This window comes from Accipiter gentilis, chromosome 17 (assembly GCF_929443795.1).
Source record: "Accipiter gentilis chromosome 17, bAccGen1.1, whole genome shotgun sequence".
NCBI classification, from domain to species: domain Eukaryota; kingdom Metazoa; phylum Chordata; class Aves; order Accipitriformes; family Accipitridae; genus Astur; species Astur gentilis.
In genome coordinates this window covers 25145226-25166045 of record NC_064896.1, presented here as the reverse complement: position 1 = coordinate 25166045, position 20820 = coordinate 25145226, and the positions used below count along the sequence as shown (strand labels likewise).

General features: G+C 39.3%; 1 long non-coding RNA gene across 6 annotated transcripts in view; it reads right to left on the bottom strand.

The window, feature by feature from the left end:
- Positions 1–20820, bottom strand: part of LOC126047009 (uncharacterized) — a 74203-nt gene that overhangs the window by 34816 nt on the left and 18567 nt on the right. For 2 of the 6 annotated variants that reach the window (XR_007508501.1, XR_007508499.1), the window contains exons 6-8: positions 17725–17872; positions 5185–5287; positions 4494–4617 (exon numbers count right to left, since the gene is read on the bottom strand). This is a non-coding gene — a long non-coding RNA (uncharacterized LOC126047009). Of the gene's footprint in view, positions 1–4493; positions 4618–5184; positions 5288–11262; positions 18843–20820 lie in introns of those variants that run through there. The other 4 variants (XR_007508498.1, XR_007508500.1, XR_007508503.1 and 1 more) reach the window with 3 other exon arrangements.

The window sequence follows — 20820 nt, the reverse complement described above, 5'->3', positions numbered from 1 at the left end:
GTACATATAAATATATACATTTTGCAACATGGGAGCAAGAGTAATGAGCAGGGACGTCAAGAGTGAACCTGTTACACACAGATTTTCCTCAGGTTTCCAAGAGATTATGTTAAAATGTAGCAATTAAAAGGGAGGCAGTAGATGATAAGGATTATAATCAAATTTGGTTTTCTGGAACATCTTCAAGCCAGTGTTCTCAAATAATTTCATTAAAGAATCAAATTTTATATAGCATAACATAAGTTTACTAAGGGATTAAAAGATATTTTCACCCGTCACCAGGATGACTACCTGGTGTTTAACAAGCAGTTAAACATGGTACATAAACACTTATTGACAACTGCACAATAAAGAAAATTGAGAAGTCAATATTCAGAAAAGATAAAGGCAAGAATTCATTAAAAGGACTGAGTTGGCCCAGACAGTAGCCCTAACATCCCTAGTGCTGCAGTAAATGCCATGGGACTTTTACCCAAAAGTAGTATTAGACTTTCTGAATGCAGGAGGCTATACAACTGTTAATTTCTGTGATTTTCTGTTAGTTTCTAGTGATTTTGACTCCCAGATGTCAGTAATCTCATCATTTGATGGTCTGAATCTCTCTTCAGCATTGCAAGTTCTCTCTTTGCATGCAACCCGTATCACTCTTGTCAAGATTACCTTGCTGGAATATATTCAGTATGGGACTATCCTTTAAACACCTTATAGATAAATCGGAATAACTCAATTTGTTAACTTGAGCATCTTGCTAGAACCACGTGACTGCTCTAAACATTTATATGACCTACAGTCACGCCAAGACGTACATCTTGCATGCCAAATTCTCATTTGCTGGGAAACCTGCTCAGTCTGGACCTTTCATGTCACAAACAGTGGGCTGCTGGCAGAATGCTTTCTACAAGGTCTTGTTCCATTTTTGGTCTGGGCCAAGTGGAAATTATATCGGGTTAGAAGGCTTTCAGACTGAATAGACATTTTTTTCACATGCTGAGACAAGAGGCAATTCTTTGTATGGTTGAATGATTGATTACATTAATGCTTCAGAGATTTAAACTGCATTGTTACTGTGCATCACAGTACTAGGAACTCAGGCTGAGAAGATTGTCTTTTACCTATAGATAGGATCCACTTGCCCCCTAAGAAACTGTTTCACCCAATGTTCATCTCGGAGAGATAAGAAAGAGAGAAGGAAAGCATCACCTATCGAATTAATAGTCATTATCCAGCCACTGGTAGTTCCTGCTGTCATCACTCTGAATAAGGAAGCAATTTGATTTTCTCGTGTAGAAAAATAGGATAGGCTTCCAAAAGAAGGCACTATGGTCTAAGTCTCTGTAGACAGTAACAGTAACTCTTCCACATCAAATGCTGGGGAAGATGCCCTCAGTATGCAAACCCCCTAGATTTATATGTCCGTTTTAAAGGACACACAAATACCCCTATGAACATAACAAAATGAATGAATGAGCAGTCACAGGCTACCTGTAAAATTATCTATAGAACTGCAAGTGTCAAAACACAGTATCCCACATGATGCCTGCTTACTAGGTAATAGTAGGATATTGGGAATCTCCACCTCTGATCCTTAAAAAAATAAAATAGTAAGGGCTGTGTTAGAGGAATCTGGGGTTGTGCTTTCATGAAGTGGGTACGAAGGTGAGTGCAAAACGCTCTGACGACAGAAAAGCACGCAAAGATACACTGCTGGGAGAGCACTGGGGGACTGCAGAGGGTAGAAAGTGCCAATGCTGATTCCCTCTTGTGTAGACTACCTTCAGGAAAGTAGACCCTAAATGAACCATCCCAAGAGCACCCCACTTTCATCTCAGAGGGTTGATTTGTCTGGGAACAAAAGGAAATTTAGGCAGTTTGGACTATAAGCGAACTGGGATCCACGTTATTGACACCAGAAATACTCAAAATCTGTAACCGGGCAGGATTGGTAAGAACACTGGGCTTCCCCAGCACAGAGAAAAGGACTAGAGGTGGGTAGGATGGACCTCTAGACTTCTCTTTGAAGACTTACCGCTTCTTTAAAATGGAAGGGATCACCTTTCCCCTTTTACACTTTGGGAAGGCAACTCATGCAACTGCAGGGTTTCCTTCCTGATACACAGCCAGACAACACAAGAGCAAAGAATGGAAAAGCATTTCATATGTCATACCAGTTCAGTGGAATCTCATTACCTTGCTTGGTGTAGCTGCTACGGCGACTTAACTGTTTGCTGTGTTTTCATCAACAAATTACACTTTGGTTTCATGTACAAATTACACTTTGGTTTTAAACTGATGGATACTTCATTGTAAGAAAGAAAGTAATTTAGAAGTAGAGATTTGAAACCAAATGTTGACAGTGCCATTCAGGTCAAACTTTGGGACCAAACCCTGTACAGCAGAGTCACAACTCTGCTTCACTGTTGTCTCCCCACAAGTCATGCCTGCCCAAGCCCCATCCTGCCTCTGACAGTGCCTACCTGCTATTTAAGCATGCATCATCAGAATTGTAGGGTACAGAGGAAAAGAACAGAACAAAAAAGCCATCATACATGCTTTACCAAATGCCTAATCTAAGGGGGTTTTTAAATTTTTGTCCTCTAATATTTTCCAAATTAACCTGAAGGAAATGAAAAAATGGATATTACTTATTGACCTCCAAGTTATCTTATTTTGAATTAATACAAGATGCAGAGACAAGATTATTGACTCATAATTATTTCTTAATGGGATGAAAAAGACTGGATTTCTCAAAGTATAAACCAAAGTTCAGAAAATTCCTTCCCTGAACACTTCTGTTAAGAATAAATTATTTCTCTTCAGGTTTATGTGTGGCAAAAGAAAGAATTTATTACTATTGTCAATTGTCATTCATCCAGAACTACTTACAAGTACAATTCATTCTGCAGCCCAAACTAGCAGAACTTTTAATTCCCTGGGTAGCGGTCTATACTTTTACAGCTACAGAACACATTTCATTTCTTCCTTTTTAGCCAATATTGATAAAGTCCAAAAATTGCCTTGTTATCTGTGTTAATCTACTCTCACACAAAATTACCATTTAGACATCTACAACTTTCTCTAGATAAAAAGCTTGTGCAATTCAGGATGTTGTCTGCCCCTCTCAAAAGTCAGAGAACGTGGCATTCTCATTCCGTCTAAATACGATGGATGATTCAGATTCACTTCTGATTAGAGCTGTGGATTGGAAGCTGCAGATAAAGACTAAGAGATGGAGTTTTACTATGTGCATAGTTTGGGTGTGCCCAGCTGTCTTAAATGGCTTAGCAAAAGTCTAACATTGAGTCAGGAGCACCTGTAGTCCTAAACTCCCATAAAAACAGTTTTGTACTACAGTTGTTAAGCAAGTTTTGCCTAAAGCTGAACTATTCCACCCAAAGCGGTGACTTTTTGTTTTTCTACCAGTAACTGCTGCATTAAACGTATAAATTTCATCGTACCAGCATTCCCTGCTTTAATTTGCACAGGATTAGTTTGTTTTTTCTTCTTAAACTCTCTAAGATTTTATGGGGCTTTAATGAGTAACTAAAAAGGATCCAGACTTGTTAAGCCTCTGACAGATGTTCTTTAATAATATCATCATTCTTGGTCTTTTCAGAGACTAGACAATTGGGATTATATTTTGTGGTCTGGTATGCAGTCTTTATTAGAATTTAACTATTTCATTAGCTTGCCTTATGAAGATGGTGCGTTGTTGGCTGCTATTCCAACTTAATTGTTGCTGATTATATTTTTCATTTTTACAAATGTAGCCACACTGCATATCAACTGTGCTTACTTTTTAAGGAGATAACAATGCTTACCAGTGTCACTCAGTAGGTTTTTATTTGGTACGCTTTGGTAAAATAATGCCCTTCCATTGGATACATCAATTACTTTCACCTCTTCTTCCTTTACACTAGCATACTGTTGTCTGGTCAGAAATAGGAATAATTTCCTTTTCTGATAGCACAAGCATCACATTCAGTTGTTTCTCACAAAAATATGTCTATAAGCTCGGGGAGGAAGCAGACACACAGGATAAGAGAAACATGATAAAGCCAAGAATGCCAAGGTGGCAAAGATGAAAAGACATGTAGCTAGATATCCTACTCTACTATTTTTACCAGAACCCTAAACTTCTTTTCCCAAGAAAAAAAACCCAGTGTTTTTGAGATTGCTTTAAGAAAATAAAGACAACGTAAATATCTATTGTTCTTCCTTCCTGACAGAGCAACCAAACATTCTGGCCACACTTACAGTATCTCATGTAAATCACACAGCCCTCCAAATGGGACAAAAAATTGATCCTTGATCTTCAGCCAAAAAGCTCACTTCAGATATTAGCACCAGCTATCTACGTGTTGACTTTATCGGTGCCTACAACTAACAGCATTATGGAATATTTCCAGGTAACTTATCTGTGGTAGGTAGACTAAGGATACCTACTAGAAAAATGTTCTATAATGCTATTACCATAAGTAGCCCAAGTTGCTTACCTGTCTCCACAGATTCCTCAACAATTGCCTGGTAAAAGTCTCTTTCTGGAAGCATCCTTGCGCTAACAGCACAAACTTCTCACAGCTTTCCTTCTCAGGAGGCCCACTGCTTTTTTCATTCCTTCTGAATAGTGAAAAACAAATTTTCTGATGACATTTAAGAAGGGTATTTTGAAAACTTATTCTGCCTTTACTTATTTAACTTAATAAAAAGAGCCATAAACCAATAATTAGTTATAAACATGGCTCATTTAGCATATTTTTGTTTCACTAGTACAGCAGGGTGCATAGGGAGAGGTGGGTATCACTTTATGCATGTATTTATTTATTTAAGCTCAGTGCTAACTCTCTAGTCTGCTTTTGCAATAATCGTGGCTGACTTCAAGCTATTCCTTATGAGGTTCACCTGGAGGATACTTCCTATCCCAGAATCCAATCAGATTTTCTCATGTATCAAAGTCCTTGAGAGCTGAATATTTCCTGTTTCCTAATCACATCTGTGAATGCTGCATTAGGAAATCTTGGCCAGCTTTAACCACTTCTCCTTTTGAAGTGGACTGAAAACATTCTATTTAACCATGTATTTTTTACAGGACTTAAAATCCATTTAATGGAAAGAGGGAATAAGTTTTCTGTTTCTCTCTCTTCTCCATGTTGTGTGAGGTGGTCATACAGCCAAGTCTTTACCTACCTCAGTCAGCAGCGCTTTTTTGTCCTCTGAAGTGCTATCTACTTCCTATTTCCATACTTTGCTGTCATCTTGTATTTTTTTTTCCTTTCTCCTCCCTAGGTTTCTTCAATAGAGATAAAGGAGAAGAGGGTCAAAGCTCAGCATAAGGCTATGTCTGCATTTACAAGTTGTGCAACACAACAGGAACATATCTGTAGAGCAAAACGATTCTCGCTGGAGAACTGACATCCACACTATACAAGTTTCGAGAGTTTTATTTCAGCAGAACTCTAACCTGAATACCCGTTAACGACTACAGTATGTCAGGTGCAATTCCCGAATACATCTACTACTTTAATTTCGTCGGAAAGGGAAGCACCCTGTGTGTGCAGAGATTACCCCATGATACAAAACACAGCATGGTAAAAGGAGGGATTATTGGGGGATTTGCTTTAAAAACAGACTCCTGAGTTAAGTTGTTCATGTAGACATACCTTAAGTCACTGAATCCAAAGTAATTCAAATCCTAAAGTTACAATTTTCATCCAGTCAAATTCATCAAAACCCACACTTAAAGTATGCTGGACCTCAGTTATTGATAATAAGATAAAGCATTTATCCAGGAGACCTGAGTACACTTACCACTTCAAGAGGAGGGACTTCAGTCGCTATCTCACTGCAGCACAGAGTACATCATCACGGGCTAATGCACTAAGAAGGAAAAAAGCATACTTGCTCCCTTCCATAGAAGGTGATCTACTGTGAGGCTATAAATTCAAGCTTCACAGGACCAAAACAAATGTAGAAGACAGGTCAGTCAGCTAGCAAGAAAATCAAAAGGCTTGCATTTTGTTCTCACAATTGTTTGTGTATTTTAAATTGCCCAGTCACCGGCTAAAGAAAACAGAAACCATACTGTGAGCAAGCTTCAAATTCAGGTAAAGCATACAATTCCCCGTCTGACAGAAAGTAATAAATTGTATGTCAATCTTGAAGCAAGCCTTGTACCTGAAGGACACTTCTGCATGCCACTCAGAGCCTTAGAATTGGGGAACCTCTGCACCTTGCTTTTGGACCACAGCAGAGCAAGGCCGGCGTTCCTCTCTCTGACTTCTGCCAACATGTTAGTGTTTATGTTCAAAAACCTCAAGAATGCTACACTTCAGAAAGTAGGTATTTCTAGGGTTTTAAGGGTACTGGAAAACGCTTCCTAGCCCTGGGCATCTAAATCCCATCTGTGTCCTACAGACAAAAAAAAGAGGTGTTGTTGGCTTCTCCGCTGTGACATTTTTGGGGTGATCTGCACTTGCTTAATGCAACAACTTGCTCAGCTCAGCAGGGAAGTAAGGACCGAGTGATTAGTATCATCCTTTACATTTTTCCCTCCTCCCCGTTTTTCTTCCTTACACTGAGAAGCCATCAGTTTCTCACATTCTTTGCTTTCAGCTTTCATTACAGCCAAAAGGCTCTGTGACTCAAGAGAAGGCTTATTATTTCTGTCTCATTCTGAGCCTTAATGGTGAAAAGTAAATTGCAGAAAAGCTAGCAAAAAAAGAGAGGTCTTGATATTAGCTTTAATTTTAAAAGAACGAACTCTTCTACTAATGGAGCTTATTAATTAGCAAGGGATCCTTAAAAACGTGAGGAAGTAAAAGTTTTATGAATACTCTTTTTAACGGCAAATATTTTTCTTCAGGGTAAAATGCTGGACTGCAGCGTTTCATTCCTGTATGAAATCAGGATTTCATACAGTAAAACAAACACAGATATGAACTTAGGAGGAATTCATTGTCAGGCATATTTGAAGAGGATTGCGGGCACCCAGGGAATGTTTCTATTTGCTGGTTTAAAAGCCCTTTTAATCTGCATCCAAATTCCTCCTAAATCTTAAAGCGTTTCAGCGCAGTCTTTTCACACAACGTCGAGCGTGATGCATGCCTTGCACATAATTTTACCCTGGCTCAGGCTTTGAACCAGCTGCTAGTGGTAATGGAATGTGGAGCTGTCATGTGTTCGGCTATTTCAAATTCGAACTAGGAGATGAGAGACTGAAAATAGTTACTCTTTTGACTCTGTGTATTCTGTGTCAATGGAGTTTGAGTTTCTCCTTTAATATTGGAGAAAATCCTGTGAAGTATCACCATCTGCCTTGTCTTCATACTTTCCCCTGGACGCCCCCAGTTGGCTACTGTCAGAAATAGGATGCTGCACTGGATGGATCTGAAAATGGCTGCGGTTATGTTTTTTATGCCTTTCCGAAATTTTAGTAGATCATAACTACCTCACATTGTCACATTCACCCTTAAATGATACCTTTGTTTGATTTCAGTAAAAGGCCAAAGCCTGATATTCTTCCCACCGTAAGCAATGTAATTGGTCGTCTTGCCTTCAATGAACGTTGCATTAGGTTTTAATGCAGAAAATTGTACAATGAAGAAAGAACCTAGTTTTCTCCTTCTCCAGGGGTGTCTTTTGGATCAGATTCAGGTTTTTCAGAGTACAATAATCTCCTTCTGTTTTCAGCTACCCAAGAGGAACAGAATAATACTGATGCTGGTCATATGAGCAACGACTCCTCATGTACTAACATCATTCCTGAGAGGCTGGCATAGAGATCAGCACATAGCTTCTGCGTCAGCTGTACTACCGTAAGACATGGGCAGCCAAAAAAACCTGCAGGAATATATACTTTGTGTAAGAAGAAAACATCATTAATCAAACCTTATCCCTAGGTCTATGTGCAGAAATTATATTGCTATCAGTGAGACTTACACATATAGATCCAAGGGCAGAATAAAGCTGCTAGATATTTCACTGTAGAGCTGTAATTCACATTGTTTTGCTCAAAATAATTTTAGATTAACATACTGTGAAACTGTGTAGTGAGTACGGTAAATTCTACTTTCCAGCTGGAGCAATTCCAGATTAAGATGCTTTCTGATGAAGACATAAGCTAGGTCTGCAGTCAATGAAACTATGACACGATGTTGAAATATCAATCCAGAGTCTTTTGGGCAGCACACAAAACAAATGCAATGGGTTATTTACTTGTGTTCAATATTCTTTTGTTATGAAGGTCATTTAGTATTTCTTTCCAATTAGAGGGAAAGGTTCACACAAAGTCCAATCTGTGTTTAAATTACATTATCTACATGTTCACAGGCTTTTTTTTCCCATTTATGTTGTTAACTGCAGGTGTCAAAGATCCAAGGCTCTGGCATTGATCATGAGTCAGCACACAAAGAGACCAGTTTCTGAACTCAGTTGTACAGTACAAATCCAAAATCATACTATTACCTATCTCAAAACCAAAACCTTCCCGTAATAAAGAATCAACAGCCTTTGTTCACCAGTCTTTGCCAAAATCTCTTATTCTAGCACTCAGAATTATGAGCTGGCAGAAAATAGAATAACTCCAGTGGTGTACACAAAATATCAGCTGGGGCTTAGGGCAAATCTTGGTCCTAATGAAGTTAATGGCAGAATTCCCACTGATTGCAATGAGACCTGACACAGAATGTGACAACTGCACATAAACCAGAGCAGACTGGTAACAGCCTTTCAGCTCATTGTACTTCCTTGGAAACACGCAGAGGCTTTCACAAGTCCTTTTGTCCACTCCAGCAACTCAAAGGAGATTTAAAATTACCTCAAGGCTACTGCAGAGCAGTGCAGATAGAACTGATTTTTAGTTCTCTGCTGTATAAGAAAAATAAAAAGGAAATGTTGTTTCAGGACTCTCTCAGATGAATATTTCATGAACTTTCTAGACAATTAAAATTCTAAAAGTTACTAGCCATGCCAAAATCTGTTCAATTTAAAATGTTTTGAAATGGAGTCTAAAAATAAAGAAAAGCATTCTGATCATTCAGTTAAACGAAAAAGGAATTTTGAATTTAAAATCTACTAAAATATTTTTTTATGACAGCTTTGCATTTTTGACATGAGCTAACTGGAACCATGCTTATAAAAGTTGTTGAAACTTCATTTCCCCAAAAATAGTTTTGCTCCAAAAAATTGTAGCTCATTTTTTGTAGATTTGACCTTTGGATAACAGGAGGCTGGCAGAATGGGTCACAAGCAGATTCTGGACTCCTTCCCAAAAGAAGTGGCTTGTGGTGATCTAAAAACATGTCAAGACAAAACAGAAGTGGGTTTAGTAACCCCAGCTGACAGAATTGCTCCTCCTGTCGTGCACCGACTGTACCCTAAGCCGAGGGGCAGTTCAGGACTCCTGGGACAAAACAGAGATTGAAAATGGATTTGCCTTCCACCAGGCTTGTTCAATCCTTACCCCTCTACTGCACTTCCATAGAGCGATGTTCAGAATTTCCTCCTTGTCCTTTGATTTTTCTCCTAGCAAAGTAGTTTAGTACTGCTACACCGAGTCCCACCACTCTGTAGGGTTACCTAATTATGCCTACAAAAAGTGAATTTTACCTTCTTTTCCTACTGTATCTTTGCCTTTATAGCCCGTATCACAGGTGTTTACTCAGTGAGAAGAATAAGGTCAGGGTCTTCTACTTTTCTTTGAAGAGCGTAACAAAAAGCTATCCTGTTTTTTCTTGATTTAATTACCAGTTCTGTGAGTAAAGCTCTCACACAGGTTCTGTTACTGTTATTTTGCTTCAGTTGCTACTTGGGGCCATTGTACTGTCTGTTTTGGATATGCCTCCAGGCCGTTTTAGCCTGCTGAGATCTTTTTTTGACACCCTGAGAACTACTGATGAGTTTTCGTACCCCTGCGGCAGTGCAACCTGTCTCCCTGGCAGCGAGAAATGACGCTGCACTGGTTGGACTGCTCTCCAGTATGGTTCGTGTATTCTTTTCTTGGCATATAATTTTCAACAGGTGTAACCATGGTCTAAGAGGCCCGTGGCAGCTGCCTGTAATACAGTAATTGCTTAAAGGAGCTGCTCTTTTAGAAGAAATGACGCTTGCATTGTCATGCAGGCTGCTGATCATCGCCTGGCACCTCTGCCCTCGAGGCAAGAGTCCAAACAACTTGTGAGAAGGCACTTTGCCATCTCAGCAGATGGACATGAGCATAAGCAGCTTAGGGACTATGCCTGCGTATCAAACATAGGCATTGAGGGCATGATTCCTAGCCAAGAATGCTGCAACTGCTGTTTATCTTCTGCTTACCAACCAAGAGCTGTTTATCTTCTGCTTACCAACCAGGAGTTCAGGGAATATGTCATTGCTAATTCAGACCTGGGCTGGACTCAGTTTCAAAAGTATAAAATACGACTGTGCAATACAAGTGGCTGGCTTGAAAGCAGGAAGCCCCAAGAGGGGCAGAGGGAGTTATCAGGATGCAGTCTGCACTGGGGCTGACCAAAACGCGGGAAACGATACCTCAAAATGTTGCCATTTCATCGGATTCAGGAAAAGAGCAAGGGAAGGGTGAACGGGGAAATAACTGTTAATATATGGTTGGATTTAGATTTACTGAAAAGAAAAAGTAAAACGTGGCATAATATAGGTACGTAGTTGAAACGGGAAAAAATTCAGGCCCAATATGAGAAAAAATCCTGATTATGAATTGCATGAATTAACAGAATAATCTCAGACAGGAAGGCTTAGAGGCATTTTTGTTTGGCAATTGTAATACCTGAAAGAAAAAACTTCTTCAAAATAAGAAGACAATACTGTATTCACTGTGAGAAAACCCAGATGACCTAACGGATCTTTTCCTCTCTCGGTTCCATGAGTCAGATAAGATTACGTTACGTGAGGTACAGTGGTACTACAAGTCCTATAATGCCTTTGAAAGCCTGAACTAGAATTAAGTGGTTCAGAGGCCTTGTCCGTGTACAGAAAGGAAAAGAAGCAGAGGATAAAGCAATATATTATTTAAAGCATGACGTGACATGCTTCTGCTCATTGGAGACAACTGCATTATCAGATGACAGGATCACGGACATGCTGAAAATATATTGGAAGTATGTTAAAACTGGATTTCGATCTTGCCACTGTTATCTGAGTTTCAGGCCAAGTATTCATGAAGTATTATAAAATCTGCTGCCCTCTTTTACAATTTTGGTATCAAAAATGGTTAGTAATTAGGGTAAGAAAAGAGGTCAAGCATTTGCTGTTCTGATAAAAAAAGAAATTATAAATAGATAGAAGGAAAGCAAGTGAATAAAAATGCAAAACTAAAACTGAAAGGGATTCACTGCATGATACTGTACTGAAAACTTGACATACATCACACTAAAAGAAAAAGCTGGCCCAAAAGGTAAAAAGCCTGACACAAAAAAATCATGAACCGGGCACAGCAGATTTCAGAGCTGATGTTCTCTCATTCGGGTCATTATCCACACACTATGAGTAAAAGGACCATGTATTTTACATGATTTTATTTCATGTAATTTGATTTACACCCATGAAGCGATCTTCATCAAGCCAAGTTTGAAAGAAATTATGCCTCTGTGGAAACTGGGATACAAGAAACTCAAGTGTTCCTCAAATCTTTACAAATACATATATTGGGACAAAAAAGTTTCTATAGATTGTGTTTCTTTTACCATGCACTGATACTAAGAAGTTAGAAATGTCTAGCCTCCTTTCCCACTGTCCTTCCTCCTTCCTGACCTCCAATATAAGAGCAAGAGCCTACAAAGGAGCAAACCTGAGGGACAAGCACAGCTCACACAAACAGATGCAGCATGTTCCAACACCCTTCTCTAATGATACAACTAGATAAATTATATCACTTCAGACTGTTCTTCAGCCCTATGCAAAAAGACAGATGGGATTCGATTGTCATCACCAAAATATCTTTCCACAGTTCTACCAGCTTTCAAAAACAGTGTAGTCCTGACAGCTACTTTCATTATCATCACGCTTGTATCTGTATCAATATTTGAATTTATATATGTACACTTCTGTCAGAGGACCTTCATATACAAGAAGAAAATTTATGAGAAAATATCTTTGTTAGTATCACAAAAATGTTGCAAAGCCATCACATCCCCTTGCATTGTTTCATGCGATAATGCAAATACTTGGGGATACAAAGTAAATTAGAAGAAATCTGCAGTTTTGCCCTTGTCTGTTACCATGCACTTTTTCCTATCGTAACTATTTAAAGTCTAAATCAAAGCACAGTGAAGTTAGAATTTGCTCAATGAAATAACCTTTTATTTATCACACTTCAAGCCTCTCAGTTTTCATTTGAATATCCTGATGACCTACACAGTCACACATGAATGTCAGTTGAACTATTCAACTCATTTTCTCAGACCGCTCATACTGCTTTGCAGTGGAGACAGACCACCTCAACACACCAACGAAGTCGATTAAATGGATATTCTTTGCTTATTTACAAGGTGTAGGTCAGCTATCATGTTGAAGATGACGTGTTAGCCTTATCCTCTCTGCTAGCTGGCCGAATATCTAATTTTGGGAGGGCTGGTTTGGAAAAAAATGTAGAAAAAGATTGCTCTCCATCACCAATCACAAGTACAGGGTACTGTGACTGGGTTTTGTAAGGCTGGGGGATGAGCACTGGGCAGTGCCTGAAGAGTTTTAGGGAAAACAAAAACCTGAAGAAAGTAACCAGTAGTTGAATAGCAACCAGCACTAGATAGCACACAGAAAATGAAAATGCGTGCTGCTGAAGTACTGCTGTTTTCTTCTGGTTTACCTTTAGCTTTTTTCTCCTCTTCCACGTACCAAAGCCAAGGCTAACAAGGAGAGTAAGCACCTGCAAGTCAGGCATTCCACAGTCAAACTTCCAAGTGTCCAGCTCTCCGAAGATCTCCAGATACCTGCCCAAGGTGCCACTGCTCCACAAGAAGTGTACAAGGAAGGTGAAGTACCTCAAAATGGGCATCCAAAGACGCTTAAAATGCATATATGGTACTAAAGCTAGACACTAGCATTATGGTTGTTCTAAAGGTAATTCAGTCCTTCTTGTCTCCAGCTTCAGGTTTTCTGCGTCCACTCTCTCACAAATTCACACACTTCCTTTCTGAGGCTTGCTCTAGCTATTCACCTCGTCTTCCATTTCACCAGCCCTCCTCTACCATAACCATCCAGCCTGCCTATTTCTATCCTGCATAAAAATTCTTGCACGCCCAACCTTTTCACATGGTTACCGGGGAGAAGGACAGGGGGAAAAGGGAAAGGTAGAGTCAATGATCTTTCCTTGGGCCTCCTCACGCTCCTGAGACATGTATTTCAGGAATTTATTCTGTGCCGTGGGGAAAGGCGGGGGTGGAGGGGCTTTTTGAAAGCAGCTGTTTTAGGAAACACCAAGTACAAGGATGCATTTGAAATGTGACCCTGACCTACTCTGTGCTTCACATTTTGCAGGAAAATGCTTTTATCTACTGCAGATCCACCGCTTTTAGCCCTTTCCTGAAAGAAGGGGTCTGTGACCTGTCTTCGAAATAGCTAAGCAGGGACTATTCCTTTCCTTTTAAAACACAGTTGAAAGGGGAGATGATGAAACAGCATTGAATAAAATATGAATCCCTGGAGCAGAACTCAAGCTATCCATCTATCATGTGGTGCCCTACCCATGAAGCTATGTTCATACTCCTGTTATCTTACTGGCCCAGTGAATCTTGAGTTCATTTCTATACAACAATTCCGATTCAACAGGATGGCTGAAGAGCACTGCCCATGTATATACCCCACTGACCACAGGCACCTAAACCAGGCAAGAAAATGGGGCATGTGGGTCTCAACTCTTTAAGATGGGAAGGAAAGGTGATCATAATTCTTTTGCAGTTACAGGCTAGTACATGTAAGCGAAACGGTAGGGTGAGGCTATTTTCCTTCTAAAGGAAAATGACATCTCCTACTGCATTTTGTCCAGTCTTTCCAGTTCATAAGGCACTTAACTAGGTGGAATCCCTTTTGAGATTTAATCACAGGATTATCTAATTACTGGATCTTGAATGTGAAGCCCGTCAAACACAAGTTATGATTTCGATGTTATTTTAGCTTGATATCTGGACAAGGTTGAGTAAATCTGAACTCTGGCAGAAGAGGGAAAAGAAACATACTGAAGTATTATCGGTTGCAGCTACGCTCCGAAAGCCAACAGCAGTCAAAGGGTGGGCATCCAGATTGTGACACACAGAAGGAAAAGCATGAGTTCATGGCATATTTAAGCTCACAGAAAAAGAGAGAACTGAAAAAGGGAAGATATATAATAAAAATGTCATGAGCAGTACAACTTTTTAGGTTTCTTTTTAAGTAAGTGTGGTCCAGCAAAGCAAGTACACTCTCAAGTGCGGGTTCAATAGTTAATAAGTTAAGTAAATTCTTGGTTCAAAATTCCACTGGGAACAATAGTCATTAGGCACTGTCACCTACTGTAGATGGTTATGAAGGATCTTAATAGAGGAAGAAGCTATTAAACATTTCATCTTAATAATACCTATCTGCTGTCTCATGGTCTACAAAAAGAGACACGAGAATTTTCCATGATAAATTTATCTCATAGAAAAGGAAGAACTGCTCCTTGCTGCAGATTTTTGGCTGAATATTTTTCCACTTGTCTTTTTTACCATTTCACTCCATACGGTCTGGGAGCATTTGCTGCCAGAGAGGAAAAATATATTATTTACTGAACCAAACCAACAGTTCATGTAGTTTTATTCCCTGTCCTTGGTGGTGGTCAATATGAGTTACCTGACACAGAATAGGATGGAAGAGGTACAAGAAATTCTAACTAAAAATTCTGAATAACAGGCTCAATAAGCAAATTCTGGCTTAAGCTTAGGATGAATATGTCCTGAAACATAATGATTTATCATCATTTCAATACTGTATCCCATTAATATTTGTCAGTTCTTTCCAATTTTAGTTCTGATAGTTTCATAATACTGAAACCATTTCAACTCATATATTCATAAACAATATTTCACTCTTATACTGCATTCTCCTAGTTCACCAGCACATGAGTTAAACCAACTGAGAAACAGGCTGTTTTCCATCTGCTATCAACAAATGTGGTCTAATACATTGATTATATTAAAACCCTATCTTTGAAGAATTTTTAATAAAGTGCTAGAGAAGCATTACCACCAGCTTTTCCAGTTAAACTTATTTTGGCTCACAGTCTGGTCTCATATCCCAAACCACCCTAACTACAGTCTACATTTGAAGAGCAAGCCATTAGCTTTCTGTTTAACAGCTGTCTGTCTGCTTCGGTTTAGATTCCCAAAGTCAAGAGCAAATCCCTCATGTTGCCTCCCTTCTTGACTGCTCTGCTCAGATAAATTTCCCCATGCCCACCACTTCTGTTATGTTTCCTAAACCAGAAATGAAGCATGGATTTGTAGCATAAGCAGTAGGTCTTCATATTCGTTAGCCCAACACAGGCAGTCATGCAAATGTTTTTTGCATCCTGTTCAACATTAGTATGTGGGAGAACTGATTTCTCGCCACACTTACTTCCATTCTTCTGGAATTGTGAAAGATCAGTGGCCTTGATTAGGTATTTTGTCAAATAGGTTTTGATGAGATGCGTAGCTGGAAGGTTATTTGACTAGTTCTGCATCTGTGCTCTCCAGCAGAAACAGCTCATCAGCTTAGCTCATATATTGCAGCAGAAAGAGAAGGATGAAATGTCATGAGGCAGTATTGGATTATATGCGAGGTTTCCTGACCTAATTCACTCTCATTTTTCCTTCTTCCCCCCCGTCCTCCCTCCCCAGTGCAGTATGCTTCAGTAAACCTAATATCTGACTTTCATAACTATTTTGAAAAATATAAATACCTCTTCTGGGAAGCACTATGAAAAGTCACTGCATCACAAGCCTTACAAAGAGATGCTGAAAAAAACCTTTCATTAAAAGTGCATTAGGTGCTAAATGAATCTACAAAACCATACTCAAGAGACCCATATATTGCCCATATGGGGAATAAGATATATAAAGTTTGTGGCTGGCAATCTGTTATTTAAATGGAACATTAATGTAATAGAAGGTATCTGCTTGTATCAGCAAGACTACCACCACAAACTTTACAGAGTAATCTCTTGCTGTTAATAGCATTTCACAGGAATCACCTCAGACAGCACAGAAAACATATCCACTGTAGCAATATCCAGCAATATCCAGTGGATAGTCCTTTCTCTTCAATGTATTTAATGCAAAATTAGAGAGAGCATTATTTAAAAAGGTCAGCACTTGAATTTGATGCTGGATCTCAGATCCCCAAAATATGAGTGTAGGGTACCAATCGGATCCAGATTTTCCATTTTATCTACAAAGATTTGAGAACGCACCAACACTGAAATCTGGTAGTAGGTATATAAAGAAGGAAGAAATGTTCTCAGGGGTGCAGTGTGGTTTCTCCTTCTTATGTTAATGATATGAAACTTAAGTTATACTTAATGGATTCAGATGTGTAAATTCAATTGAAGTTTCTGAGCCAAATCCTTAACTGAAGTAACTCAGATATAGTTCAGACTTAAAAAACACCAAACTAACAGTATGAACTACCAGGGAGTAAAAACAATCACAGTAAGAAGGAACAAATTACTTAACTATGTCATTTCACTACCTAAATAAAATAGCAGGTTTCAGTAATTTTTAGCAATAGCAAGGATTCAAGCAGCAGTTACCAAGATGCTTCCAAAAAAATATATATTTGTTATTCCCTTGATGTCTGAAATAATTGAAGATTTTTTGTCTTGATGATTTGTTTCACCTTTTATCACTGCAATAACCAACCAGAAAAATATGTGACGTTGGGCTTCATTTAGACTTCATCAATGAATGGTGGATAGGGGCTTTTCTGATCACCCTGAAGTTGGAATTCCATTCTATTTTTCCTGTCTCCATATTCCAGTACAAGTCTGTGGACACTTCACACTTAAAAATCACTTTGAGTCATAACACAGACATTCCCCTTCCTTTCTCACCGATAGGACGTAAATGATACATTCTGAGCATGTTCAAGCCAATGAAAAAGAGGAGAGGAACTCTCCATAAAGTAATTAGAATATTTATTTAGGTACTTAGGTACATAGTCTCTTTATTTGCTTAAATAGCAGCAGAAAAAAATATATCTTTAATACAGTAAGTATATTTTATATACTTATAGGTGTATATATCTTTAACTATAAATATATTTTAATATAATAAGTACCTAAATAATATTTATTTAGGTATTTAGCTTCATCACGTTATAAAACTTGGACCTATCAACCCTACCAGCAGGACAGCATCCCACTGGAAACCACAAAACAAATGCTTCCCAATTTTTCCTTGTGAAGCTCTTCTTCTTTGCATAGAAAAATCAAACATATTTGTCATTAGTTTGAGATAGAATCTTGGAGTTCATATGGGATAAAAGCAAAATGAATTAAAGTCCTTGAGGAAATTAATATTTGTTTCTTAAAAGTAGAGAGAAGCTGGGGAAGGCCACGAGAGACAGGGAGCTCCCCGAAGGCACTGACATCGGGGCTGCCCCCTCTGCTCGCCTTTCCCCATCACGTAGCTGTTTTGCCATTTCTGCACGCTGACTTTTATAAATCCATTTTTTAGGTAAATACTAGATCCAAGGACCGGGTGACAGAATTTATAAACTTACCTTTGGGTTGTGAACTCATCGAACCCTCTGAGTATGAAAAGGTAGGAATTATGTAGGTTAGTACTGCAGCAACAGAAATCCCCTCGAAAATCTAACCCTCAATGTCTCCGTTCTGTGTTGCCTGAAGAAGGGCAGGGGTCAGGTTATTCTACAGAACAAAACATAATAAAAACAATATTTTTTTTTTTTCCATGTAAATCACCACTGCCTGAGACAAGAAGCAAATTGTAACCTCTAATTGCAGGTTGTCAGAACCAAGTACTTTTCCCAGCTCTGTATAATGTGGAAGAGTAGTGACAAACTGATCCCACATCTAAAAACATGGCTTACTGTCTCCTTTTTCTGACTTTGAAAAGACTCAAAAGCCTTTCTCTTATTAATAGGGCATACTTGTTTAGAAGTACAAACTACATATTTGTCCAGAATATTTCTAGATTAGATTTCAGGGCAGCCATAAATCTACATTAGAAAACACCTTGGCAAGCAGCTAAGGGTTGATTGTACAAAATCCTTCCGAGTAATACTTAGCAGATTATGCTGCAAATTTTTTAAAGGCTAAAATCAAATCTAATCTAATCAAAAACAACTCAGCCAAACTTCCTGGAGGAATGGATAGGCAGGTGGTCCACTTACATGACTTCTTTATTTTTTCTAGGGTTTTCAGAAATATGGATGTAACATAGAAACACTCGTACTCCAAAGCCACTGAGCACTTGGAAAAGCCATTTATAGTAAAATTTTAATAAGCACATTGATGACTTAGGAACCTAAATTCCCTTTTTGAAAGTGAGGTAGGCACTGACAAGCTTAACTCTTCTAAAAATATAAGTGACTCAACACCATAATTACCCAATTCTCATGCACATAACCAATGTGAATTAAGCTTTTTATCTTTTAAGGAACAGAATTATTGCAAATGGCAACTATTTTTCTACTGATATTCAAGCAAATAAAGAGACTATGTATACTTTCTACAGACTCTATTTTTATGTCTGAATCTGAAATAATTTCATCTTGGAGGTAAGGGTAATTTTTTTCCATCTTGCAATTTGAGGGAGATCACTTCCATAGCTGTGGGCAGTTTGTAGCAGACTTCTCAAAGAGCATCAAAACCAAACCTGAAAATAAAAATGCTTATTATGAAAATGTTTATATTTAGAATGGGGGCAAATATTTTAAATAGCTATTTCCACAGGAATGGATTGCCAGAAAAGGAGGCAGGTGGCAATACATGTGTTTGCACCTCTTGCTAGCTGGGAAAAAGAACGGCAATTTTAATTTCTTTCTACAGACCCATTCTAGTAGTCTGCCAAAATCTTAACGCAGAAGCCCCGCTCTGCCAAAATCTTAGCACAGAAGCTCCGCTCCCCTTCTGCCAGGTAAGTGCACCCAAACCCGTGTTTCCTTCCCTTGCCATGCTGTGTGATAAATGGTCCAACTCGCTGCTTCCCCAGCCTCAACATGGAGCCTCCTGTTGGGGACTTGCCTTTCAATTTTGCTTTTTCCTTGCATCCAGAAATATCTTCAGTGCCTTTTTATTAGCCATCAGCTAAAGTAGTTAAAAAAAATTCCCCAGACATTTTCTAACATTCAGCAGCAATCTGCTGGGTTTTGGAGCAGATGATAACCTATTGGAGCACAGACTTTCCTTTTTCTTAATTTTTGTACAGTGCTTTGCACAATAGGGGCCCAATTATATTAATGGTCCTTTGCCTCTAAAGTATGTAACTTGAAAGGGTCACTTCAGAGACTTGGGCATTTCTATCTGTGCCAAGCCTCTAACAACCTATTATTCTGAAAAAAAAATCCCCTACAGCACAACAACATTTAAGGATCTAGCAGATCACTAAGGAACTACTTGAGACAAAAATATATCAATTCACAAACCCCAGTCTGGTTCTATGAATTCACATTTTATTTCCAGACAATATCAGATACCTTGTCTAGAACAGGCACAGGACTGCACTCATCTAACCTGTTGACCATAACCTTTTCCCATTTCATGTATGTCCTGGTTTTAGCTGGGATAGAGTTAATTTTCTTCGTGGTAGCTGGTAGAGTGTGTTTTGGATTTAGTGTGAGAATAATGTTGATAACACACTGATGTTTTAGTTGTTGCTAAGTAGCGCTTATCCCAAGTCAAGGATTTTTCAGTTTCCCGTGTTCTGGCAGCAAGCAGGTGTACAAGAAGCTGGGAGGGAGCACGGCCAGGACAGCTGACCCGAATGAGCCAAAGGGATATTCCATGCCACAGGACGTCACGCCCAGTGTATAAACTGGGGGGAGTGGCCCGGGAGGGGGGGATCGCTGCTGGGGCATCGGTCAGCAGCTGCTGAGCAATTGCATTGCGCATCACTTGTCTTTTCTTGGGTTTTATTTTTGTTGTTGTTATATTCCTTTTCGTTACAGTTATTATGTTTGATTTTACTTTAGTTATTTAGTTTACTTATTAAACCAAGTTTTACTTTTTTTTTCAATTCTTCTCCCCATCCCACTAGGAGAGGGCAGGAGTGAGGGACCAGCTGCGTGGTGCTTTGTTGCTGGCTGGGGTTAAACCACGACAGTCCTTTTTGGCACCCAACGTGGGGCGAACCCACAACCCTGGGATTAAGAGTCCCACGTTCCATCAGCTGAGCTAGCCGGGCCACTGGAAAATATCAGAACAACCAACAGATAGACAAGGCTGCTAAGATTGAAGTGGCTTAGGTAGATCTGGATTGGCAACGTAAGGGTGAATTAGTTATGGCTCGGTGGTGGCCCATGACATCTCAGGCCATCGGGGAAGAGATGCAACATATAGACGGGCTCGTGATCGAGGGGTAGACCTGACCATGGACGCTATCGCACAGGTTATCCACAAAAGTGAAACATGCACTGCAATCAGACAAGCCAAGCAGTTAAAGCCCCTGTAGTATGGAGGGCGATGGCTGAAATATATATATGGGGAGGCCTGGCAGATTGACTATATCACACTCCTACAAACCCGCCAAGGCAAGCGCCATGTGCTTACAATGATGGAAGCAACCACTGGATGGCTGGAAACACATCCCGTGCCCCATGCCACCACCCGGAACACTGTCCTGGGCTTGAAAAACA